This window comes from Triturus cristatus, chromosome 8 (assembly GCF_964204655.1).
Source record: "Triturus cristatus chromosome 8, aTriCri1.1, whole genome shotgun sequence".
Classification (NCBI taxonomy): domain Eukaryota; kingdom Metazoa; phylum Chordata; class Amphibia; order Caudata; family Salamandridae; genus Triturus; species Triturus cristatus.
In genome coordinates this window covers 1,219,590,184-1,219,617,720 of record NC_140591.1, presented here as the reverse complement: position 1 = coordinate 1,219,617,720, position 27,537 = coordinate 1,219,590,184, and positions in this window count along the sequence as shown.

Here is a 27,537-nt window from a genome sequence, read left to right as displayed (position 1 = left end):
GGTCTTAGTAATACAAGAACATGCATGGGCTAAATTTTGTTGTTTTTTATGCCGCTGGCTCATGCAATTTAACAATTCAGAGGCATTTGGGCCAATGCTGATTTCTAAATCGTTAGATGGTTTTGCATGTTTGCACTCAAGTTTGAGCTGCTGATCGATGTGAGGGTGATTCGGCTGCAACATCTGTCACCCAATTGACCACCAGGGTTGATTTGGCTGATCTGATTGGCTGGCGGGTGTCCACTTCCTCCCTCACTGCCCCATGTACATCGCTCCCAAAGCTGAGGACTGCTTCTACCGGATACAAGAAGAGTCTCCAGTCTGTCTCCTGGGTATACGAGTAGTTGCCCTCCCCTGCTAGAACCTCCAAACAATTCTCAAGTTTGGGCTGCTGAGAGGGGACTGGCTATGTAATGTTAGTCCTTTTTAAATGGTGCTCCTTCATAATAGAATGCTTTGCAATTCCTGCTGGATAAATACGGCATGTATGACCACCATTTGCAAATACAGGGGCAGATTATCAAGACAGGTGATAAAATTATCGCCGCTCTAGTGGCAGAAAACTGCCGCTAAAACGGGGATAACGGGCTTGATAATATGCTCTATGGAACTCCAATTGAAGCCCATGTTAGATGTGAAGGACATCTAACCTGAGCTTCAATTGTAATTCCATAGAGCATATTATCAAGCCCATTATCGCCGCTTTAGCAGCAGATTTCTGCCGCTAAAGCGGCGATAATTTTATCGCCTGTCTTGATAATATGCCCCACAGTTTTTAAAGTAGAATTTTACATATCTATTTAGGGATGCATTTACGTATTTGATTAAAACATGTACCTAAATTGCAGCTTTGAATATTCAGAGTGTAGAATAATGCGTTCCAATCTCCTTCGTTATGAAATAAATGATAAGAGGTACATATGAATAGGCTTTTATTAACTGGCGTATTTTTCTGCTTTCCTAATTACTGCTGCAGCCATAGATTTATACCGAATGTTTTCCAGTAGAGGTAATTTATTCACCTTTGCTGCTTTGTTATTATTTTATCAGATGGGCTCTTATGATTAACTCCACAGGCAGTCGCTCAAATTGATTGGCGGCCTTGCTCGTCATCGCTTGTAATGCGTTTATTAAATGTTCTTGTTCGTCTTCAGAGGGCTGCTGCAAGTCTCTTCATCGAGGCATGTTTCATTCTTGGTGAATTAATCAGAAATGACAAGTCTTATGTAAATAGGTTGCCCCATTCATGCATCCAATTCTGCACAACTTAATGTACACTCTTTCTGACAGAACTCTTGCCAGAGATGTGAAGACATACGCATTGCTGGTATAAAAAAATACTTCCTTTATAGGGCTGTTACATTTTTGGTATAAAACCTAAAATGTGATCAAAACCACCAATACGTTTTTGGTAAGCTGTGCCATCCTAAACCGCCCCACTGGCAATGCGATCATCATGGGTGACGTAAATTACTTCACTGCTATGTATGGCTCTGGTAGAGGGCCAGTAGGGTGAATAACTAGATTCAAATCCAGTAACTCGCCGCTATGAGTTTGAGTTTGAGTTTAAAATTACTTGTAGAGCGCACGTCTACCAGCGGTTTCTTGGCGCTATAGTTAACAAGGTCCTGGGCTAGAAGACTGGGGAAGCTGCTGGCGTATTATTCAAAGGACTTCATGAACAGGAAGGTCTTGAGGTGTTTGCGGAATTGCGGGTACAGGGTGATAGAGCGAAGTTCAAGGGGAAAGGAGTTCCAGAGGGTCGGGGCAAGGGTGGCAAATTTTGAACCTCCCCACTTCTTTCTCCGGTAGCGTGGGATGGAGAGGAGGGACTGGGAGGACGAGCGTAGTTCCCTGGTGGGAACGAATGGAATGATCTCGGAAGAGATGAACGCCGGTGTCAGGCCAAGTCGGGCCAAGAAGGTGATGGAAGCGAGCTTGAATTGGACCCTAGCTCGCACCGGGAGCCAATGTAAAGATTTCAGAAGAGGGGTAGAGTGGTGAAATTTAGGGAGTTTGAAGGCCAGGCGGGCCGCCTGGTTTTGTATCTGCTGTAGGCGTCGCAGGCTATATGCGGGAATGCCGGCATATAGGGCGTTGCCGTAATCCAGGCGGGACACCACCATGGCCAGGATGATGAGCTTAAGGGCGGGGAAAGTGAAGAAACGGGACACCCTGCGTATAGTGCGCAGTGAAAGGAAAGAAGAAGATACCACAGAGCTAACCTGGGAGTGAAGGGTGAGTTGAGAATTGATTTTTATGCCTAGTGTTTTGACAGAGGAAGAGGGTACAGGAGAGGGGCCAAGGGAGGGGGGCCAGAAAAGAGGAGACCAGGGGCTGGATGAACCACCCGTCAATACCAGCTCGGTCTTGTCGGGATTGAGTTTGAGGTGATTGTGGTTCATCCAGTCCCTGATATGGAGCATGACAGATTGAAAGTTTAGAACAGAAGAGGGGGAAGAGGATAGATTGAAAACAAGCTGGAGGTCGTCCGCATAATTGAATACGGCGACCTCCATCTGTTGGAGGGAAAAGATAAGAGGGGCGACATACAGATTGAACAAAAGGGGGGAAAGGGAAGAGCCTTGGGGAACCCCGCACTGAACTTTCCGGACGTCCGCTGTGAAGTCACCCAGGCGGACAGCCTGGGTGCGGTCCCTCAGGAAGGAGGAGAGCCAGACCAGAGCGGTCCCCCCGATCCCCGCCGCCTTGACACGGGATAGCAAGATGGTGTGATCCACCGTATCAAAGGCGGCTGAGAGATCGAGGAGCACTAGGGCCTGGCGCTGATTGGTATCCATACCCTCCCTGAGGTTGTCCAGGACCGAGATGACAACGGACTCCGTGGAGTGTGCGGGGCGGAAGCCAGCCTGGCGGGGGGCAAGAGCTCCATGCATCTCCACAAAGGAGCTCAGAGCGCAGGTGACATGGCGCTCGAGCACCTTAGCCAAAAATGGCAAGAGGGAGATGTGGTTGAAATTGGCAGGGACAGAAGGGTCTGCCCCAGGTTTTTTCAGAATAGGCACAATAGCCGCGGACTTCAAGGGGTTTGGAACTACACCTTGAGCAAGAGAGCTGTTGAGGAGATGAAGGGGGGGGTCTGGGCAGGTAACAAAGATATGGCGGAGAATGTGGGCAGGACAGGGGTCAAGCGGAGAACCAGATTTGACCAGGGGAACTAGGGAGGTCAGAGATTCCCTAGTGATGGGGGGAAGGGTGATGAGTTCACCCTTGGGAGGGGGACATTGGGGGTCAACAAAGGAGGGAGAAGGGGGAGGGATGTTGGCCTTAATGGTAGCGATTTTATGAATAAAGTAGTTATTGAGGGAGTGGCAGAGTTCTTCGGACGGGGCAGGCTTAAGAGTGGTTCTGTCCGAGAACGCCAGGTTGTGGACGATCGTGAATATCTCCTTAGACTGGTTTTCCGCGGCTAGGATTTTGGAGGAAAAATATGATGTTTTGGCCTCCAAGATGTCTTTTTTATACTGGGTAAGGATGGTGGTATACTCCAGTTTTAGAATGGGACAATAGTTTCTCCTCCATGCCCGCTCCGCGCGGCGTACTTTTAGTTTGGTGGCCATAAAGTCCTAACAGTTGTTACCCACTGTTGCTACGTCATAAAGGAATTCCAGGCTGCTCTGGCTGGGCTTCCCAAGAGCCCGTCACAGCAACGCTGGAAACCAGGGCGCTTCCGAAGGAGAGGGGGCAGAGAGTGGTCAGTTGGGTAGCGTGAGGCCAAGTCATTTTGTTTTATATTTGGACACATAAACAGAGGCCATATAATAGTTATGGCTCCTCCACTACTCCTCTGACACCGCATAGTAGTTGGAAGCAGGGCAGATGATTTTGGGGTGCATACATGACATAAAATTAGAGATGTGTAAAATGTGAAAAACGGATGTTGTTTACCTTTCCAACTTAAACTTCAGTTTTGTTGTCTATTTGATGTCACTGAGAACCCCCTCTGTGAAAAATGTCCCTGTAATTCACTGTTCTCATTTATAGTTCAATATGTTATGCATGGCTTCCATATAATTTAAGCTAGATTCCAAATCAGGTAACTCACTGCTATGAAGTAGCACCAGTTGATAGCAAAACTTCTTACCCACTGTTACTAAATCATAAAGTCCTTCCAGGCCAGCCTGACAGGGCTCTCTTAGAGCCTGTCGGTGCAGCACTGCTTGTATACATTGAGTGAAAGCAGAAAACAGAGCTGCAGGAGGGGTAAAGAAGTCAGCAAAGGCGGTGGGGGTGTTGGTTAAAAATGGCATGTAAGATATTTTGCTTTCACATTTACATTTTGGTCAGGGAAGAAAGGAGAGGCCAAATTAAGCATATTTCCCCTCTTACTCTTCTACCCCTGCATAGTAGTTGAAAGTAGGGACAGACTATTTTGGGTACTATTATAAAATAAAACTATAGATAGATATGAAATAAATTATATGGATGTTTTTCACCTCGGGTTCTGAGTGACATCATAGACAACTCGAGCTTTGCTCTTGTTGTCTATTTGCTGTCACTCAGAACCCCTCAGTGAAAAACATCCAGATAATTAACTTTATCCATCCATAATTCTATATGTTGCTCATGTACATTACCAGTGATATCACTGACGGCTCCATGAATGAAAGCACGTAAGACACCACCAATGACCTTGTTCATATTTTGACACTTGCCAGAAAGTATATGTTTCATAAATGGGATTGGTGAATTTTATTTTTGTATTATAAATTCTTAACTTTACTATCCTTCACTTCCAAATGTGCATTATTGCCTACTTGCAGAACAGACACAATCTGTGCTGCAAATAGAAATCTGATTTGGCCGGTCGTGGATGGATTAGAGAAGAAAAACATGATTTTATGATGTCCCTCCTTTGGTAGTGCCTCATTCCTGTAGCACTAAATTATATCACACAGTAACTTAAGTCAAGAAAAAAAAACACCCACAAGCAACAGCCAACAAAAATACAACATCATTAATGGAGATAATATAGAGTACAGCTGAGATGTAAAATTGTAGGGTTTAAGAAAGTGGATGATTAATTGGGGTGGCCAGGACTCTGCCACACAGAATAAAGCCACAAACCTGTTAAGGTAAAACACAGTTTCAATCATTTAAACCTGCACTCAATTTCCTGGTAGCTATGCTACAGAGCAGACAAACTTATATTAGGAAAATGTGTAAAGTATTAAGCAGTACTAAAACAGTAAAAAAGTAAAAAAACAATACAATAAAAATCCAACAATCAATTTAAAAAGCAGAGAAATATTTAATGAGTGACACCAAGATGACAAAAGCTCAATAATGCAAACAAGAGAAATAAATACATTTTTAAACATTTTATGCAAAAAAAGAAATCAAGAAAATTAAAGTGCCAATCAGTACTCACTGTTTGCAGTTTCAGGCCAAGAGGAGGCACCTGCCACATACACCAAGTGGATCCCTCCCCTTTAAAAGGCTTTTTCTTCTGACTTAGGGCCTAATTATGAGTCTGGCAGTCCATGGACCGCTAGACGCATGGAGGCACAGCGGCAGCTGTCTCCCGACTGCCAAATTAAGATTAGGGTGTTCGGACCACCATTGCCACGCTGCCTGAAAACTGCCATTCCCTGGTGGCGTTGCTGTGGTCTGGAGGCATTTTATTACGGGTTTCCTCGCCGTCATGGTTTTAATGGTGGTTTCTCCCCCATGAAAACCCTGGCGAGAAGAAAACAATGGGGGTTCAACAGGGCCCCCTTGTGCCTCGGTGCCCTGGGATGCATGCAGGGTGCACAACATATGCCCTCCATGTGTGTGCACGCACCCCAGGTCCTGCACGGCATGGACTTTTCAGTCTGTGGTGTGCAGGAACTGTTTTTGGCATCTCATTGCGTTGCGCATTTTTAGAGGCATCGCTGTGGGAATGCCCAAATAAATTCCTTCCAGACAGAAGGAAACTCCTAATTTGGCGGGTGGCCTGGCCACCGCTTTTGTGGTGCGGCAGCGGGGCGGACCCAGCACCTCACCGTCAAAGTGGAAATCAGGCCCTTAGTCTCTGCACTGAAAGTCAAAATCCTTCAGTGGGGTAAGATTGCAGGATGTTTCCGTTGCACTCATGTTGAAGCTAGACAGATGCTAGACAAGGTCCCAATAAAGCTATTGGACATGAAAAGATCAGAGTGGGAGAAATTCAGTCCTCAGGGACAACACTTAACGGCAGCAAATAAGTTCAGCAAAACTCGTCTTTAGGGTCCAGTCCAGTTCCAGTTGCTACTGATCAGCTGAGCATTTCAGGAAAGTGCCTCTTGCAGCTTGTGGCCTGTAGCATTGTAGGAGGTCAGCAAACTAACCCTTGGAGCCCACTGGTGAGCTGTGGGTGAAATGCTCTTTTTGTAGGATTTATTAGCAAGTGGGTGACTATAGTGCACTCCCTTACCCATATGGAAAATGTTCTCAAGGCCAAACCTTCCCACTTTCACAGCATATCCTGTTTACTTCACTGCAACCTATTCCACAGTGCACTATTCTGATGCAAATCCAACATGGCAGAATCTTTCTGCAACTGAAAACAGCTTGCGTGCCAGTCAGAGGTGTGTTTAGGGAGGTGAACGTTACCCTCCTTTGCAACCACACCAAACCAGTTTTGGGACAAGCACCCCCTCCCACTGGCCTGTGCCAAGCTGACTACAGAGGGACTACAGACCAAAAGGCTTTTCTTCCACAGGTCTACCTTTACACTTAACTATGAATGGGTAAGATCACCCTTCCAGCTGTGTTTCCTGAGCTGATATCTGTCACATACCTCACACCCAGGTCTTCTATGAAAAGAGCTATACATTGTTACTGCTCTGGGAGCAGTTTTCACAGCTCATTAAGAGGAAGCACTAGCAGGACCATATTTTGGCGGGCTAATGCTAATTAGCTCACTTGAGGCTCATGCTGGTAAAGCGTTAACTTTGTCAATATAATTTTTCCTATAAATATATTATTAAAAATCCTACTTCACCAATGAGTTGCTTGATTTGTTCCATTAGCTTGTCCCAAACTAGTGATAGCAAGGTTATGATTTTATTTTGAACTTTAGTTTTTCTCATAGGACACCTGCAGCCCATAACAGAGAAAATGGCTTTTCGGGGCTAGTCACTGAAGGTAAATGCCAACATTAATTTCTTGATTGAGACTTTTTGGGCAAGTACAATTAAGGGTGAGGGCTGCCCAGAATGGGCATGCCAATGCCCCCACCCCCACAAACATTACAGCCTTTCTGCCCCCCCGGGGGGCAAAAAGCCCGCTAGATGCCAGGGAGTTTTCCTTGCCAATTTGAATTAGGTGTTGGGGCTGCCCAAAACGGGCATGCAAATGCCCCCACCCCCTCCTGCAAAAATTAGTCTTTCTGCCCCCATGGGGGGCAGATGGGGGCAGTAGCCCCCAATCCCCCCCCCCCCGAAGAGCAGAAAGCCCACTAGAAACCAGGGATTGTTTTTTTGTATTCATGTAGGGGTGGGGGCTGCCCAAAATGAGCATGACAATACCCCCCCCACTCGAAAAATTCCAGTCTTCCTGCCCCCCTGGGGCAAGGGCCTGTGACTAGGAAGAGTCCAAAACATAGGGAATAAGGGTATAGCACCGAGGATTCTAAGCGCAATTTTTTAAAACAAAATACGTTTTTAGCCAATTCTGCATTGGACACCCACACAAGTGAGGTATCATTTTACTCGGAACACTAAGGAGAACGCTGTGGGGTAGCATATTTGTGCCGCCATGATGATTCCACACAAAAATATGTGAAAATTTGTTTTTTCAGCTAAATTTGAGGTTTGCAGGGGATTCTGGGTAGGGAAACGTTGGGGGATCCACGCAAGCCATACCTCATGGGACTCCCAAGGGTGTCTAGTTATCAGAAATGTGCGGGTTTGGTAGGTTTCCCTAGATGGCAGCGAGCCCGGGGCCAAAACCCCAGTTGCTTCCCCCCAAAACCAGGTAGCTTTGTTATATGTAATTTTGAAGTCTCCACAGTACGATTTGGGCCATTTCCTGTTGCAGCCACTATATCTACCCACACAAGCGAGGTACCATTTTTATCAGGAGACCTGGGGGAACGCTGGGTGGTAGGAAATTTGTGTCAGCCCGCTGATCCTACAACTTTCCCACACAGAAATGTGAGAAAAAATTGTTTTTTTCTATAATATTTGAGGTTTGTAGGGGATTCTGGGTAGGGAAATGTCAGGGGACCCATGCAAGCCATACCTTGCTGGACTCACCCGGGAGTCTAGTTTTCAGAAATGTGTGGGTTTGGTAGGTTTCCCTAGGTGGCCGCCGGGCCCGGGGCCAAAAACTAATGGGGCCCCCCTTGCAAAACCAGGTTGTTTTGTGATAGGTAATTTTCATGTCGCCTCAATAGGTTTTGGACCCTTGCCTGTCGCGGGTACTTGACTCACCCACACGAGGTACCATTTTACTCGGAAGACTTTGGGGAATGCGGGGTGCATGGAATTTTGTGGATCCACGCAGATTCCAGAACTTTCCACCACAGAAATGTGAGGAAAATGTGTTTGTTTTGACAAATTTGTAGGTTTGCAAGGGATTCTGGGTAACAGAACCTGGTGAGAGCCAGACAAGTAACCCCAAACTGGATTCCCCTGGGTGTCTAGTTTTCAAAAATATATAGATTTGCTAGGTTTCCCTAGGTGCTGGCAGAGCTAGGGTTCAAAATCTACAGCTAGGCGCTTTGCAAAATAGTGTCAGTTTTCACTGTAAAATGTGGTGTGTCCATGTTGTGTTTTGGGCCGTTTCCTGTCGCCGGCACAAGGCCTACCCACACAAGTGGGATACTACTTTTCTTGGAAGACATTGGGGAACGCGGAGTGGGTGGAATTTTGTGGATCCATGCAGATTCCAGAACTTTCCACCACAGAAATGTGAGGAAAATTTGCTTTTTTTTTTTACAAATGTTTAGGTTTGCAAGGGAATCTGGATATCAGAACCTGGAGAGAGCCAGTCAAGTCACCCCATACTGGATTCCTCTGTGTGTCTAGTTTTAAAAAATGTATAGGTTTGCCAGTTTTCCCTAGGTGTCGGCAGAGTAAGGGTTCAAAATCTAGAGCTAGGCACTTTGCAAAATAAGGGTCCGTTTTCACTGTGAAAATGTGGTGTGTCCACGTTGCGTTTTGGGCCGTTTCCTGTCGCGGGCACTAGGCCTACCCACACAAGTGAGGTACCATTTTTCTTGGAAGACTTTGGGAAACGCGGTGTGGGTGAAATTTTGTGGATCCACGCAGATTCCAGAACTTTCCACCACAGAAATGTGAGGAAAATGTGTCTTTTTGTTACAAATTTTTAGGTTTGCAAGGGATTCTGGGTAATAGAATCTGGTGAGAGCCAGTCAAGTCACCCCATCCTGGAAAAAAAGGGTCAGTTTTCACTGTAAAAATAAAGTGTGTCCACGTTTTGTTTTGAGCCGTTTTCTGTCACGGGCACTAGGCTTACCCACACAAGTTAGGTACCATTTTTATCGGGAGACTTAGGGTAACACAGAATTGTAGAGCAACTGTTATTACCTATTGACTTTTGATGCATTTCTGTCTTCCAAATGAAAGACAATGTGTAAAAAAAGAAGTCATTTTGAAAAATGACGTATAATTCTCCTGCTAGTATGGGTACTCATCTGAAGGTGTGTCTGGGTAAGAGTTTGATCTTATATTTCAGGGGAAAAAATGTTCCAAATCGGTACAGGTTAATCCAATGATGTTGGTGATTTATTTGTACTCTATTTATAAGAGTGAGTATAAAGAAAAAGATGGCACAGCCAACACGTGGTTCGCCCCCTATATGGCCATCCGGCCTGGGGCTTCATCAGGGCTGTACATTTGCAATGTAACAGAAAGAATTATATAACATTCGGTTGGTGATGTGAGCATATCACAGGAAAAAGGTGGAGGACAGGTGTTGAGGGGTTAGAAAAAAGGAAGAGAGGAGGAAGGGATAGAAAAAGAGAAAGAAAAGAATAAAGATTTAGATGCGGAAGGTGTACAGTTTACAGAGGAGTGGTGGTGGAGATGTGAAAGGGAAAAAATTCAGGGTGAGGATGAGTGTAAGTTAATAATTGAATACAGGTTAGTATAGCGAGAGCAAAAAGCAAGTGGGAGAAGAGTCACGGTTTTTACGGGATGTAGGAGTCGGGTGGCAGTGAGGTTATAATATATTAGTAGGAGTAGAATTAAGTTGGTCGTATACAAAGATTGAAATATATTGGACGGCATGTATGCGAGCTAGGAATAAGAAGTGCACATGGGGGTTAGTCGTATACAAATTTAAGTTTTTAGGAAGTACGTCATGCCCACAGTTAGTACAAGGTCATGCAGTCACAAATGAATATAGCAGGAAATAGAGAATAAATGGTAAGTAAGCTAGGAGTAGCGAGAGAGAGGGAAAGTGGACATTACACATATGGTGGTCAAGCATATCATTATTGAAAACAGGATAAGGAAGGGTCCAATTTAAATCACATGGTCATCAATGAGAGAGGAACAATGTTGTATACAGTATCATTTACAGACCAGCATGAATGATGCGCGCGTACGTAATTCGAGTTACCAATGAATTAATAAAAGAGCCAGAGCAACCACGCATTAATGAGAGAACATATTTAGAAAGAATTCAGACAGTTATGAGAGAAAAGTAACAGTAACCACATTGTTTCAAAGCATTTTGGTTTTAAATTTTGGATTTTTAAAAGAAACAAGTAAGGTTGTAAAGAAGTAAGAAAAATATATATATTTACAGTATTATATTCGGCATCAGGGGCAGCAGGGTCACGAATTGTGTATATTTGTTGAGAGAGAAGAAGTCATAATTAGTATGTATTACTAAATAATCGGTTGACAGCGCGGTGAATTGGGCGTGAGGGAGTAACCAAGAAATTCAATAAGGAAGTGAATAAGCAGATCGATAAATTTTCAAGGTTTCATAGTAATCGTATAATCGTATTGAGGCGATGAAAACCCTGGCGAGAAGAAAACAAAGGGGGTTCAACAGGGCCCCTTTGTGCCTCTGTGCCCTGGGATGCATGCAGGGGGCACAACATATGCCCTCCATGTGTGTGCACGCACCCCAGGTCCTGCACGGCATGGACTTTTCAGTCCGTGGTGTGCAGGAACTGTTTTTGGCATCTCATTTCGTTGCGCATTTTTAGAGGCATCGCTGTGGGAATGCCCAAATAAATTCCTGCCAGACAGAAGGAAACTCCTAATTTGGCGGGTGGCCTGACCACCGCTTTTGTGGTGCGGCAGCGGGGCGGACCCAGCACCTCACCGTCAAAGTGGAAATCAGGCCCTTAGTCTCTGCCCTGAAAGTCAAATTCCTTCAGTGGGGTAAGATTGCAGGATGTTTCCGTTGCACTCATGTTGAAGCTAGACAGATGCTAGACAAGGTCCCAATAAAGCTATTGGACATGAAAAGATCAGAGTGGGAGAAATTCAGTCCTCAGGGACAACACTTAACGGCCGCAAATAAGTTCAGCAAAACTCGTCTTTAGGGTCCAGTCCAGTTCCAGTTGCTACTGATCAGCTGAGCATTTCAGGAAAGTGCCTCTTGCAGCTTGTGGCCTGTAGCATTGTAGGAGGTCAGCAAACTAACCCTTGGAGCCCACTGGTGAGCTGTGGGTGAAATGCTCTTTTTGTAGGATTTATTAGCAAGTGGGTAACTATAGTGCACTCCCTTACCCATATGGAAAATGTTCTCAAGGCCAAACCTTCCCACTTTCACAGCATATCCTGTTTGCTTCACTGCAACCTATTCCACAGTGCACTATTCTGATGCAAATCCAACATGGCAGAATCTTTCTGCAACTGAAAACAGCTTGCGTGCCAGTCAGAGGTGTGTTTAGGGAGGCGATGGTGGTCTGGTTTAGATCGAAGCGGTCTCATTAGGTCGAATCTCTTGTGGCTTCTAAAATAAAGTGAAGCGGTAGTAAGAGTTGAGGGTGCTCATAACGGGTCAAAAAGCGGTTCAAGTGATTATATTTGTGAAACGAAGAATAAGTGTCGAACACTCATCATATACCAGACGTGGGCAGGATGAGCTTACACTAAGACGTGCACTTCTAAAAACTATTGGGACAGTGTCGCAGAGATCTCATAATGTGATCAGATGGGCTCTTACCGGGTAATTCCGTATTAATTCTCAACGATGTATAAGGTTGCAATACCAAAAGGGTTTCTAAAAGGGGAAGAAGATCAACAGAGAATGACTATCGTAATGAGTAGGCTAATAGACAATCGGGGCAGCAGTCTAAAGTTGGTTATTGCGCTTACCTCTAATCTCGGCTAATGCCTAGTACGGTGGATTTCTTTGGCTTCATGTAGGTGAAGATCCCGAAACCACAGGCAGCCATTAAAAGGTCATGTGGGAGTGCTTCCGGGTTGTAGCCCGGAAGGAGCAAGGTGCGAGCTGAATAACACCATTTTGGATCGGGGAAAGTTTCTTGTAGGGAGTCAAAACGGGAGGATTGTATTTAATTAGACAGGGCTGATATATTGGATTGTAAGTATCTATTGTGGTATTGTTAAGGAACGCAATTATTCGGCATATCAGGGCGTGTGAGATTAAAGTAAAACAGAATAAGATGAATGAATAGGATGAAAGAGTGACAAATTTAAACACAGTAAAGCAAAGGAAGATAAAATTAAATAGGTAACAAAAGCATCAAAGGTCCGATCCGCGGTTGTAGCGTATGGAATATAATATTCGTTATTATGGGTTCCTAAGTATCCCTGATTCTCAAGGTAGATGTGAGAGAGTATGTAGATACTGTAAGGGAGAGGTGGCGAGGGAGACGAATTGCACCTTGTGATGAAACAGAGTACATTTATGGAAAGTTAGTCATCTCCTAGCCATACATGCATTTCTGCATCTTTATTCAGTCCCAGATCAGTTGTTTTATAGTTCATGATCAGTTCACTTTCGCGTCTCCGTAATCTTAGTTCACGGTTTCCCCCTCTCTTGGTTTGGTGTACAATCTCCAGACCAAAAAAGAGGAAATCCTTTTTATGTTGGTGTTTTTCCTCGAAATGTTCGGTTAGTGGGTGACCAGAGGTGTGTTTGTGGATATTGCGATAGTGTTCCTGGATCCGGGTTCGTAGGGGTCGGATCGTGCTGCCAATGTACGGAAGGTTGCAAGGGCAGATTATCACATAAATACAGAATTTGCTGTTGCAGTCAATCCATTCTTTTATGATGAATTCCTTCCCTTGTGTCATTGGTATTTTCGTCATTTTGTTACGGCTCAATTTACAGACGCTGCAATTTTTACATGTATGATATCCTGGTGGTCTGTCCAGAAATGTAGTGACTGTGTTCCGTTTGTCCTCAAATTCAGACGTGCATAGGATATCTTTCAAATTTGGAGCACGCCTGAACGTTATTTCTGGGTATGTTTTGAGATCTTCAGTTAGGTTAGGTGTTTGTTGTAATAAATGCCAATGTTTTTAAGGCTTTGTCTTATTTGGTGATGGCCATTGTTGTAGTCCGTGATAAAGCGCATCACTGAGTCATTCTTTTTCTCTTCTTTATTTTGTAGGAACATCTGTTTACGTTCTATTTTGGCTACTGTTGTTATCGTGTTTTTTAGTGTTAATTGTTCATATTATCGTTGAGTTAGCCTTGATACAATTTCTTCTCCTTTTGCTTTGAATACTTCGTCTTCACTGCAGTTTCTGCGTGTCCTTAGCAATTCCCCTTTTGGGATATTCCTAATGTTGTGACGTGGGTGAAAGCTATCAGCTCGTAAGATAGAGTTTGCTGCTGTATCTTTCCTCTATAGTTTACTTTGTAAGGTGTTATCTTTGACATAGAGTGTTACGTCAAGGAAGTTGATCTCTTTTTTAGAGAAGGTATGTGTCGTTTTTATCCCCCATGGGTTTTTATCCAGTTGTTCCAAGAATCTTGTTAGTAATGTCTCGTCTCCTTGCCAGATGCACAGGATGTCATCGATATATCGTCGCCATAGTACAATATGGGAGGTGAAGTCGGCGAAGTAGTATGGGTACTCACAATTTCGGAAATGTGCAAATATCTACTGTTTCTAAACTCTACATTTTGTTCCAATTTCAGAAACACATAGGTGTCTTTCATTCCGAATTTTCCATGTATATATTTTCCCAAATTAATTGCTATATACCCGGTACATAATAAAAAACCATTGCAAGACACTGCTCAGTTATTGGGTCTGGGTTCGTTATGTTCTTGGTGAACCTGCAAGTCCTATACATCCCCACAACCAGAAAGGTAACAGTATATTGCTTTCAAACAGCTGTCATAATTAGAAGAAGTTACAGGTGAAAACGCTGACACAAATGGCTGTTTTTTTCAACTAATTTTCAATTTTTCCTATATTCAACTGTTAGTTTCTATTAAGAAACCTTAAAGTATCTACAGAAATGACCCCTTGCTGAATTCAGAGTTTTGTCTACTTTTGTAAAATGTACAGCTTTCCAGGATTCATTAATGATTTCATACCCATTTTTACCATTAACAGAAAGGAGGTTGAAAGCACAAAAAATAGCAAAAATAGGCTATGTCCCATAAAAATGCCAAAACTGTGTAAAAGATTTTGGTTTTCTGACAAAAGTCTGCTTGTCCCTGAAAGCTGGGAAGATGGTGATGTCAGCACCACAACCCCTTTGTTGATACCATTTGCAGGGAAAAAACCAGACGCTTTCATCTGTAGCCCTTTTTTCCAATTTTCCCCCATAAACCAAAATGTAGCTGTATTTTGGCTAATTTCTGGGTCCCCTCCAGGGAAATCCACAGACCCTGGGTACCGTTAGAACTCCCATGATGTTGGAAGAAAAGGACGCAAATTTGGCATGGATACCTTTATGTGGTCAAAATGTTACAGGGGCCTAAGCGCGAACTACCCCCAAATAGCCAAAAAAAATGCTTAGCACAGGGGGAAAAGGCCTAGCAGTGAAGGGGTTAGATGGTGGAGCCTCAGCTGAGGCTTCACCATCAGAAACACTTGACCTGGTGGTCAGACCACCACACGATTGCTAGGTCACCTTTATGGTCTCCACACCTTCTTCAGAAAGTTGGTCTTCCCTTTCTGGGTCCAAAATGTGAGGAATGGTGATTTTCATAGTCTAAACTAACCTATTCAAACACAGAAGGGTGAAAGCTCAGGGTAATTCCCTAGAGATCCGGAAGTGATTGGTTGAGTCCAAGGTAACTCCACTTCCAACAGGAGCAAATGCTGGGAAACTCTGCAGCAGTGGATTAATTATCAGGAGTATGTTGCAAAGGAAACATTTCAACTTCCATCCTTCCACGTCTTGATGAACTAAATGATGCCCCTGCAGTGGCTACAATGCAGCCACAGTGAATAGCTGTATAGACGGTGACCAAACCATCTTTTTCCTATCTCGGCTGAAACTATATACTGTGAAAACAGAGTATTTCTCATGTAGTTACGGTCCACGCTGAAATTCGGTTCTTCTAATTACCAGTATCAAGCAGCCCTCCAAAACATCTACACCAGTTCCTGTAGTTCTCCATTGTGACCTTATATTTGCTAAGCATCTTTCTAGTATTCAGTGTTCCAAGAACTCCAGATGTCTAGAGGGAACAAGTTAATTTCTGTTTTGTTTTTACATCGGATATCGTTGTTGTGAATCTGTCAATCTTAAAATGATACAAACCATTAGCAATCACTTCACCACCCCCCACAAAGTATGCATAAACAACCTTTCATAAAATGAATGCCCTGAGAATTCTCAGTATGTTTTGGTACAGAACTAGGCAGACCTTATCAGGTGTAGGGAAAGAGCCTGAAAAACTGAAGGACAGTGTACTGCGTTCAATGCTGGAATGGCTCAAGGAACCTCACAAATCTAGTCTTAAAGCAATCCTGAGGAAGTTGTCAACAATTTTGCTATTGGTAATTTGCTGCTGCCAAAAGAAGTGCTCCTAGGTATTATGCCAGAACATGACCTTGGAATATTTCATTACTTTCTTCCAGAACTGCCATTAGGTTATCAACGGCTAATTGTAAAGTGAATGGATTGATCTCATTGTTTTTATGATTAAAAAAATAGTTTTTGTAAGCAGAAATACCAATAAACAGCCCTACAAAGTATCAGACTTGCTCACATTTTCAAGAAGTTCTACAGGGAAACATCATTAAATTCACTCAGACATTTGCCTCATACGTTTAAGTCTTGTCTCTATACAGGTACTTGAAGTTACTACTTTGAGACCTACTGCGGCTCTAGTTGGGTTATTATTATTATATATTATTTAAAAAAGTGTAAAGTACACAGCTACCCAACAGGGTTTCCCAGCGCTAAGCAGGGCATGCAAGGTTGGAGATAATTGAAATAATGGGAATTATACTTGGTTATAAAGAAAGATCTTTAGCTTTTTACGGAAGGCTAAAAGCTACTGACAGATCCTAAGTTCCAAAGGAAGGGAGTTCCACAGTTTAGGTCCAAGATAGGAGAAGGAGCGGCCTCTCATACGGGACAGCTGCACTGTGGGAACAGAGAAAAGAAAGAGGCTGGCCAATCTCAGCGTGCGGGTGGGTAGGTAAGGTTTGACCAGGCTTTGTATGTACAAGGGTGCAAAGCCATGCTTAGCTCGAAACATGTAACATAGAGCCTTGAACTTGATGCGTTTGTTTATCTGAAGCCAGTGAAGTTGATGAAGGAGAGGGGAGACAGAGGCATGTCGAGGCATCTGAAAAAGCAGGTGAGCAGCCGCATTTTGAATGAGCTGTAAACGGCGGACAGAGGCCTTATCTGTGCCCAAGTACAATACATTGCCATAGTCAAGTCTGGAAATCACCAATGCCTGCAATACGGTTCTTTGGGCTGCGGGTGGAATTGACAAAAGGATTTGTTTTAGCTACTTGAGAACTGCAAAACAAGTTGCGGTGACTCCAGACACTTGCTCTAAAAGAGAGATTATTATCAATGGTAAAACCCAAGTTCTTAACCTTCGGAACCGGAGCAGGTAGAGGTCCCAGAGAGTCAGGCCAGTGGCTAGCTCCCCAGATTTCAGGATTGTTTCCCAGAATGAGGACCTCCGTTTTAGAGCCGTTCAGCTTTAAAGCATCTGCAAAGAGATATTACACAGTCTGAGCTAGAGCAAGGAAGGGTCCTGAGGCTGAGCAGATGAGATAGAGAAAATTATCTGCATATCATCTGCGTAAGAAAAAATGGTCAAACCAGACTTTTCAGCAATGTCTGCCAGAGGGCGAACGTAAAGATTAAAAAGCAAAGGGCTTAAAATCGAGCCCTGCGGTTATCCTGATGTTAGGGCTACTGAGTTTGATTTAGTAGTATTTGAGAAGACTTGGAATGAGCGATCTTTTAGAAAAGAGATCAGCCATTGCAAGGCCACTCCTACAATGCCTGAGGCTTCAAGGCTATCCTCCAGGATGGAGTGTGAGACCATGTCAAAGGCAGCGCTCAAGTCCAGTAAGATGAGTGCTGCCGTACCACCGCAGTCAAGCTGCTTCCTAAAATATTCCGTAACACCAAGCAGAGCTGATTCAGTACTGTGCCCAGGTCGAAATCCCGACTGTGACTAATGAAATAACTTGTGCACTGCCACATGTGAGGAATGTTGGGAATTGATGTGTCTTTCCAATTCTTTGGAAAAGGTTGAAAGAAAGGATATCGGATGGTAATTTGACCAACCGAGAGGGTCAAGATCGGTCTTTTTCAACAAAGGGAGCACAAGAGCGTGCTTCCAATTCCGGGGCACCTGACATAAGCTTAGAGAGGAAGTGAGGAGAGTAAGAATCACACCAAGGGCTGACTCGTCCAAAAGTCTGAGCATGGATGGGGGAGAGGATCAAGTGGAGAGCAGGACTTGATGGTTCCCAACAAACATTGAAGAGAGGTCACATCCAGTGGGAGCCAGATCTTAATTTGATGATACTCGTCAGATGAGGAGAAAGTGTTGACCTGAGCAGAAGAGGGAGTGTTGGGGAAGGTAAAGTTGTCTTGCAAGGAAGGGTCAGAGTCAAGCTGATGGTGAAGAGACTCTACTTTATTGCGGAAGAACAATGCAAGTTGGTTGCATTGAAGTAGCGAGAGTGAAGGAGACTGCAGAAAGGTGCTAGATGCAGAAAGTTCTTTCACAACTTTGAAGAGAGTTTTCTGCCAGTTTTGGCCATTCATAATCTTGTCCGTATAGAAAGTAGCACATGCTGATCTGCATAGAACATGGTATTTTTTCAATGCAGCCAGACAGTCAACCTTAGCCTCTGGTGCGTAGTGCTTTCTCCACTGTCTCTCCAAGACTTATAGTGTTTTTTATCGAGTTTGAGGGAGTCGGTAAGCCATGGGGCAGGAGGGTGCACTCTACGTTGGGGTTTGGCAGAGAGAGGAAGAGTGGAATCAATAGCCTCCGACAGCCAGTGATGCACCGGAATTTGATCTGGGTCGGGTTGAGATGTATTAGTAGGGGTTGTATTCGAGAGCTGCTTATTGAGCACCTGCAAATCAAGTTTAGACCAGTTCCTCAATTTTGACGTAATGGACGGTCGAAGAGGAGGGGCCAGGAAAGATTTGATGATAAAAGGAACAGCAAAGTGATCAGACCAGCCAAATTGAATAGGAAGTGCAGTGGACAAGTTTAGTAGATTAAAAAAAAATAGGGTCAAGGAGATGCCCCGCTGAGTGAGTAGGTAGGGAATTAATAAGTGAATGGTTCAGGGTCTTCAGATCATCCACGAGGGTTAATGCTGATTTGGTATTTGGATCACCAAGATGAAAATTTAAGTCACCGAGCACTGAAAGATTTGCCACCCGAAGAACATGGGGGGCTAGTGATTGGGCAAGGGTAGAGCCCCAGTTGTTAGATGGCCCAGGGGGGCCATAGATAAGAGCACCTGAAAAGGTGAATTTAGGAGAGAGAGGAATAGAAAAAAGCAAGGCTTCACAGTTAGGAATTTTGAATTACTCAATTGTACAATTAAAAAGTTTCTTAAAAATGTTTACAAATGTTACAAAATGTTTCCCAGGTGCAAGATCCCTTGCAGAATGATGTAGCAGGCCAGCTGTTAACTGTAATAAAGTACTGAACTGCCCATTCATGGAGCTAAACATAAACTAGAAAACGTAGCCACAAGAAGGTAGCTGTGTGATGCACTGATGAGGTCCAAAGTTATGAAATCATTTTCAGGATCTGTTATTGCAAAAATTACTTTTGTTTATTTTACCGTCAGAACCTTTTATGTATTAAATAGTAAATACCATGTAGGACGGAACTAAATTATTCTTTATCCACAAAAGGATTCATGGATTTGTCTGCAGGCTGGGCCACTGGTGCTCACACCAAAACTCCCTATTTACGTATGAGAAAGCCAACTTCTCTTCTACAGTGAACAAGAGAGTGAGCTTCAGGTCAGCCCCCTTCAGAGATTAGCTTGTTTGTGTCAGCCCTTTTCTTGCTTGAAACAGTGCCCTGCACACCTTGGATCAGCCCACAGGAGTATTTTGTCTCACTATCATGCTGTTGGCAATGGAATTTTCCACTTCCTAAGAAGTGCCTCCATTCCAATGCAGGAGACTCATTGCTTTTAGGTTGTGGTGAATACAAACTCCATCTTGAAAAGAAGTCTTGCTACTCTAACACCAGCATATTCTGCATGATCATACATTTCTTACTTAAAAATATGATATCAGTAAGTATGAACATGGTCTATAATATTTGTCACGTGTTTTTAGAAAACAAAATAGCATTTTCTCGCAAAAAAACACTGCGTAAGAAATGTAAAAATATATTTCCCCTAAACATAAAAACTGCAAATTATATATATAATTCACATTGCTTTTGTGATTAAATACGTCTTTATTTCTCATTGTAGGGGTGTACCTAGATGCCTGCTTCCTTTGTGACGATTTAAAAGAGACAGCATTTTGTTCGTGGGGGCAAAGAGCATAACTTTTCCAGGTTTCCTTTGAATAAATTAAATTGTGGGCTGTTAGCCTCCTACGCTGAGAAAAGGTGTTTGGAAGAGTAACAGTAAGTATTTTAAGTCCCTCCTACAGAGTGAGGAGCAAGGCTTTGAAGTGGGCAGCAAAAACGGCAGGGAGGGGAAAGGTGTTTCTTGTTGCTGCAGATTTATATAGCGCCAACTCGACCAGGAGGTATTAGATCGCTTTACGTGAGCACCAGTTGCATTACTCTCGGGCACATTCATTTTTTTGGTAGACACGGGAGGTTACGTGATTTTCCCAGAATCACAGGATTTTAAGGGCTAATGAACAGTTGTAAGAAGGAGATCTAGTCCAATAAATGCAGCCAGAGTTGTTTGTACACCTGGGATTATTGGGACAACTGCAAACTGTACATTACGCAATGGGAGTTGATGCAACTCTCCACATTTGTGGCTTATTCCTCCATTTCCTGTCATTTTAATAATCCTAGGAACACCTTGTTTTATGTAGTAATTCATCCCACATGTTTTATTCCTAAATCCGGTAATGATTAATATTACTAATACCTCATTTAGGATAACTAATTTACTGACTGTGGAAGGACGAAAGGTTGAATTTGCCTTTCTGGGATACAAATTTGTGTCTTTCAAATGAATACCCGTTCTGGGCTGTGTTAATACGTGTCTGTTACTGCTAAAGGAATGTATAACTCAGTCTCTCAGGCCTCTATAAGGTATTCTGAAACCTTAAAAAAACCACTGTACCACAGGCAGACTCCAGCTTTGTCACTATTGCTTAGAGTTTTCTGTCAAGCTTTTATCACAATGGGGACTGGCATGTGAAATTAACATTCAAAGTTACCATGCACACATTCACACTCAGTCTTGCCATGCCCATTCCTTGGGGGCACTTCCAGGAAATGTATTTTAACTGGTTTACTTCTTTGTTCAGTTAAATACCACCATGTCTTGTGCATACTGCTCACCACTACCCCCGCCCCATCTTCTGGAGGAATCTGCATGCTACCCTTTCTACTACACTCTTCTTGGTTTCTGTTGCTATTTTCCCCACACTAAAAAGGTGCCTTTACCAAATTGCATTATTAGCAGGTCCCCATCACCCATCCTGCACTCCGTGTAGCTTTTCACAGAGAAGAAAGGGGATTCCTCGGTATGTTCCCTAACTATTTAATAATAGGAGCACTACACATTGTAGTGTTGTATGAGTTTGTAATGATGGAACTTTTGAGGCTCTGGAAGATGGACTGCGTAGAAGTGTGATCTAAGCATTAGAGCGTAGTGAATTAAATGCAGGTTTAGAATGTTGGGTTCGGGGTTACACGCGGAGAATAATAAAGTGTTATACTAAGCTCTGTGTGTGTGGTGGTGGTCATTTAAAAGTACCTAAGCTGGGGAGGACACTACAATTGGAGACGAGATAGGGGATAAGTAACCCGAAGATTGACAGTGCTCTCCAAGAGAGTTTGTCGCCGTCCAGCAAACTGCTCATTTGTGCCATGTGCCTCCATTGAAGTGCAGAATCGATGTTTAGTGTATGAGGAGTCAAACCGCAACCCCAGTTTTGTGTAAATCATTTGAAGTTAATGAAACCTTCACTGAAAAGCATATACATCAGTGGCCGAGAATCAGCTGGGAAGGCCGCAAAGAGAGTTACCGTGCTACTACGCCACCTAAAGCCATACATCATATGGAGTGATAACACTGCAAACAGAAGTGCTGTGAGGCAGAAATGAACCAGGTGTCAGATAGCACAAAGAGACACTTACAAGCAACAAAATGAAAATACTAAAACAGTCATCTGCTTAGCAGAGCTGAGCAGAGAGACCCATTGTGCCTCTGCGCTGGGGAAAGTACCGCCAGAGGAAGAATCTGGGGTTGTGCTTGCGGAGCTGTCCATAATCGAGGCAGGCAGGAATTTGCGATTCGCTATTAGGCAATGTTAAGGAATCGCAAAAATATTTGCGATTCCCACATACATTGCATTTTGTGATTCCAAAATAGTGAATCATAATTTTTGCTATTTCAGAATCGCAAAAGCATTTCTTGATACATCTGGCCCTAAGTCTGGAGTAGGTTCTCATGGCTGCCAAAGCTGAGGAGCATGCTGATCGACAAGCTTATGGCATGGAGGCCTGAGGTGCCCACAGTGAGTCAGGCATGAATGTGAAAAGTAAGCCAAAGAACAAGGCTGAGAGATAGAGTGTGAATCCTCCACAGAAAAAGAAGTTGTGCTTCAGGTGTGGTTTTTGTTTCCACACAAAGGAAAATGTCATGCCATTAGGCAAATCTGTAAAGGCTGTGGAAAAAGAGAACCATTTTGGGATGGTTTGCGAGGTGAAGGAAAAAGTTGAGTGCATCACAGCGTAAAGACAAAATGGCCGACTGAACGTTCCAGAAGTGAAGGGTGATGCATGCCCATTAGGCCTAGCGAACACATCAGCTGAGGCAATAAAAGAAGCCCAAAACACGGGGGGAACAAAGGGGCAGGACTACATGCCAAAGTGTCGGCGGCGGAATCTGCCGCCCACCACGCCAGCACTCCTGCGCCCGGAGATGCGTTCTTAAGCTCCTTGGGGCTCCCACTGTGCAGGAAACCCAGAACACTGAGGGGAGCAGAGGGGCAGGACCACAAGCCCCAGTGTCATCCACGGCAGCTGCTGCACACCATGCCCGGAGAAGCATTCTTAAGCTCCCTGAGGCTCCTGTCAGTGGCTGACAGAGGCTGGTCTGGGCCCCCTCTCTTTCCTCTGGAGTAGCAGTGACACCTCAATACAAGTTGAGAGCATTCCCCTGTTAATTAAGCAATCATGGGGAAGCGCACTGGCCCTCCACCCACGCACCCCCGGCCACTATTGAAAGTATGCTGGAAAGGGTGGTCAGTATTGTTTCAACCGAAATTGAGCAGACAGAACGCAGATTGTCTTTGGGCCGTAAGGTGACACAGATTGAGTCGGTAGGGGCATTACCCGGTCTTATATCCACCCCCACTCCTGCTAGCCTTGACTTTTTCCTTTCAGTGGATGGCGTTAACGCTGAGTTTATTATTGGGGCTGTTAACTCTGGAAATAATTCTGGACATTATTTGCCCGCGACTCAACTTGCCACTCCTGTCCCCCAAGTAGCAGTGGTAGTAAAATGCTAAAGGATGAAAGGCAAGCCTGTTTGTATCAAAAGGAAGCAGCCTCCATGCACTGGTGCACCACGGAGTGCCTTAACCTCTTGGATGCAATCGATACCCAGCCCTCACCCTCTAGTCAAGTTCTTGACCACCAAGGCCAGTCATTGCTCTTATACCCAGACTGAAGCCACACTTGATCTGTCTGATATAGGACAACATTTTGTCATTGCATTATGTTCCCGGATTGGTGCTCAGCTCCTGTCAGAGGGTCACTTAACTGTGCCCCCTTGCAAGCTGTGTACACAATTGACCAATAGGCAGTTTGCTGCCATCAGGGACGTAACAACTTTACAGTTTACCCTGCCTAATGATTGTCTGCAAACTCCAGTTGGGATTGATTCACTCTCTTCCCCCACTTCTCCTTCCACATCAAAGCCTAACTTTATACCTAACGGCCACGTAGCAAAGTGTGGCCCATCCAGTGGTGTTATCTCTCATCTTCTGAGTGGGCCTAGCTGCAGACCTAATGTGGATGAGCTGGGCTTGCCACCGGCAGCTTGTCCCTATGTTTTGGTGTTGGCAGGAGTACCCCCCTTAAGGAAGAGCAAACTGAATCCAGGGGTCAATTGCGTAACAAATGTGTGGATTGGTTGTATAAGAATAAGCAGTTTGAGGATTTAAATATGAATGAGATTATTATGACACGGAGTGTTGGTTGGGTTGGCTGTGCAGTTAAAAACATAGAAGGGGATTGTGTTGTAATTAATTTTTGTAGAACTTCAATGGTAAAGGCACTCTTAAGACACCAGGAGATCCTTACCACTAGACAGCCTAAAATCTGGTCTTTAACCCTAGGCTACTTTTATAAACCACCCCTAAGAGGCTCATTGCAAGGACCGCCTCTTTTGGCAGAACAGAACAAATTTGCAGTGTTAATTGATCTTAATGCCCAAGATTGACTAATACCATCTCCTCAAGTAGGTGGGGTTGATCTTTCATACAGATGCTCACCACCTACACCTAAGACGCATGCTCACCCGCATGGCTTGCGATAATCATTTTTTGAAAATACTCAGCTGGAATGTGGTCGGTCTACAATTAAAGATAGTTTTAGCCGACTGGTTGGAGTTAGTCAGACAATATGATATTTTAATGTTTCAAGAAACCTGGGCCACTAAAGATATACATTTTGAAGGGTTTGAGTGTCATAATATTCTAGCTTCACTTCCCAAATCCGCGTCCGGTGGTTTAGCTACATGGGTGAACATTGCAGCAAGGGGCTCTGCTAAGATTTTACCAACCCACAATGATGAATTTCAGGTTTTAAAATATAAAAGGCGTACATCTTTGTATTTGATCAAATTCTATAATAACGATTTTTATAGTACACCCAATTAAAATTATATTAATCTCTTTGACTACATCACTACCCTAAGGAGCTTGAAGGGTTTTGATAACATAGCAGGTATTTGCTTGGGAGGCGATTTTAATGCTAAATTATTTTACCCAGATTCTTCCGTCCCTAGTAACCATAGTAGAGCACACATTTGTAACGGGGTGCAGAGTTGATGGAGCATTTGATATCTCATCATTTAAGTAATGTCACGGATGTCGCTGCTCTTAATAATAATGACCCTCCTGAACCCACATTTAGAGGTAGAGGCTGTGCTACTACGATTGATTATATTTTTATTTCCCCTAGCCTAGAGGACTTTTTAATGCACGCCAAAGTTGTTTCCACATATCATGGTGATCACAACCCGATTGATGCAGTATTTAAACTGTCCCCTAGGCCTGAGTATAAAATTGAGTGTGGAGCAAGGAACCTGGTGCCCTCAACAGATAAATTACGATTGGTATGGCGAAGAATTGTTTTCACAGATTTGTTTTATAAGGTGATCAGGGAACATTATGCACTTTTTGAGATCTGTTTGACAGCACAGGAATCTAATCCTGGGGTGATCGCAGCATTTATTGAACTCAACCTGTCAACCATTAAAACTGAATTAATGAAGCCTACCGGCTTTACATCTTATGGTCCCAGATGGTTCAGTCATGACTGTTCAGCAGTAAATCGACAGTTACGCAAGGCCCTCTCAGCAAAACCTAGGTGTTACCAAATGGTGCAGTTGTTAAGGAAAAAATATAAATTGGTTACCTCTTTGAGAAAGGAGGAGATACTGATTGAACGATGGGACGCAATTGCTAGGTCTGTGAGTCTAAAAAATGGCAAACATTTTTGGGCTGCCATAAAAGATATGCGAGCGTTGGGACAGACGTTAACACCAATTAGCTGTTATATAGCCAATGGAGTCTGGGAAGCACACTTTTCTGTGGTATATACAGCTGCCGCATGTGACAAGGACCTGCCAGAGCTACCCACTCCCAAAGGAGTAATGAGATCCCTGCCCGAAGTGGAGGAAGCCATACATCAGAGCCTGGGCAATAAAGCCATTGGCCCAGATGGAGTGCCCATAGACCTCATTAAACATAAACCTGATATTTGGGCTCCACTCCTGCTTAACGTTTTTAATAATTTAGTCTGATCTTGCTACCAAGCACATGGACAACTAGTATTATGATTCCAATTATTGAAAAGGGTGACCGCTTCCTGCCAGGCTGTTACAGACCTATTTCTCTGATAGACACTACGATGAAAATCTTAGGAAGGGGTTTGTACAATACGATTAAAACTTGGGCTGAGAAAAATTCAAATCTGCATCCCTCCAAGCTTGGTTTTAGGAACAACGTGGGTAAATTCGCACAGTGTCTCAACCTTAATTTAATAATTGGGAAATACACCATTGCCCAGCGGTCACCAATATATTTGGCTTTTATGGATTTAACTTCTGTTTTGATTTTGTTAATCAATCCCGCTTATGGTCTGTTCTTTTAGAAAGCGGAATGGATGAGGCACTTGTACATTTCTTAACGTATCTGCATAGAGACCTGAAAGCCACAATCAGAATTACGGCACGGGGAGGTCTCTAAAGATATTTGAATTTTTAGAGGGATTAGGCAGGGATGTGTCTTAGCCCCATTACTTTTTATTCTGCATAATAACAATTTACACATGTTTTTAATAACGCTTACCAAAGATGGCCCAAGAATTAATGGCCATATACTTCCATCCCTATTGTTTGCTGATGATGCGGTCCTAATGAGCCGCACACCTAATGCCCTGCGCCTTTTAGTCCAAGGTTTTGTGTATTTTATAGCCTCCTTAGATTTATATACCAATTTTAAAAAATCTTATATAATGGTCTGCGGTCCAAGGATGAACTCTCTACATGTTCTTTCTGTGGGCAACCAGAGTTTACAATGCACAAGCACTTTTTCTTATTTGGGACTGATTTTTGCGGCTAATGGCTTATGGACCGATCATACTGTCTATTGTAGGAATACGTTTTCTAATTCAATTAGCACAGTACTTAGTCTTTCCCAACCCAGGAGGAGGGTTGCTAATTTATCTATTTAAAAAATGTTAAAGCTCAGTGTACACCTACCACTGAGGAATGGGGCTCTTTTAAAAGCAATAACATTCAGCTCGAGAAGAACAGGTTCTGTCAAAATCTCCTGGGAGCTCCTATTTCTACGTCTCAATGTGTGTGCCATAGTGAATTAAAGTTACATTACATTAAGTATTTTATCAGGGCGCGACCTGCTTTATTTTGGCTTGCCATATGGAAAAATAAGGCGGCAGCCCTTACTAGAGAAATTATAATAGACTGCCTCAATTGTGAAAAAGGCATGGATATCCCTTTGCTAGCTGAGCAGAGAACTAGTTTATGCAGGATAAATTACGAACGTTTCTTTGATAGCCCTAATGAATTAGACACTGTAAATAAAAAAGACCTCCGGGCGGCTCTATATAGGTATTATAGAAAGATTAGACTCGAAAGGGAGTCTATCAAATCCAGTGTAGCCTCCTTTATGATCATCGAGAATGAACAGCATCCAACTACCTACCTGACTAAATCATGGGCCGCAGGGAGCACGGTCTCCTTTTTTGCCTAAGAGCAGGCACTGTGAAGTATTTATTATGTTTTCCACTTGGCTTCCAAACAAATCTTGATTTTGTTCCATGCCCATGCGATGGACGTTCAGGCCAAACCACATTAAATTTTTTCTTTTTTTTTAAGTATTATATGCAATACACCAAACAGTTTTTACTTCCCTTCATACGTGAATCACAGAGATGCATATAGGACTCTTCTTAATTTAGGAGATGATAAGTTAATATTTCACGTGGGACCCTTTGAAAACTGCTGTTTGTGTGCGTAATATGATGAATATTGTATAAACTGCATTTTAATTGTTTTGTACTGTATCTGGATTTTACAACAGTATCTTTTTATGAATATTATTAATTTGTGTGTTTTGACGTATTGTATGATTTTGCCCTTTTATGAATATGGTTTTATCCGAATAAAGTAATTTGAATTGAATTAAAGTCGATTGACATCTAAATCTT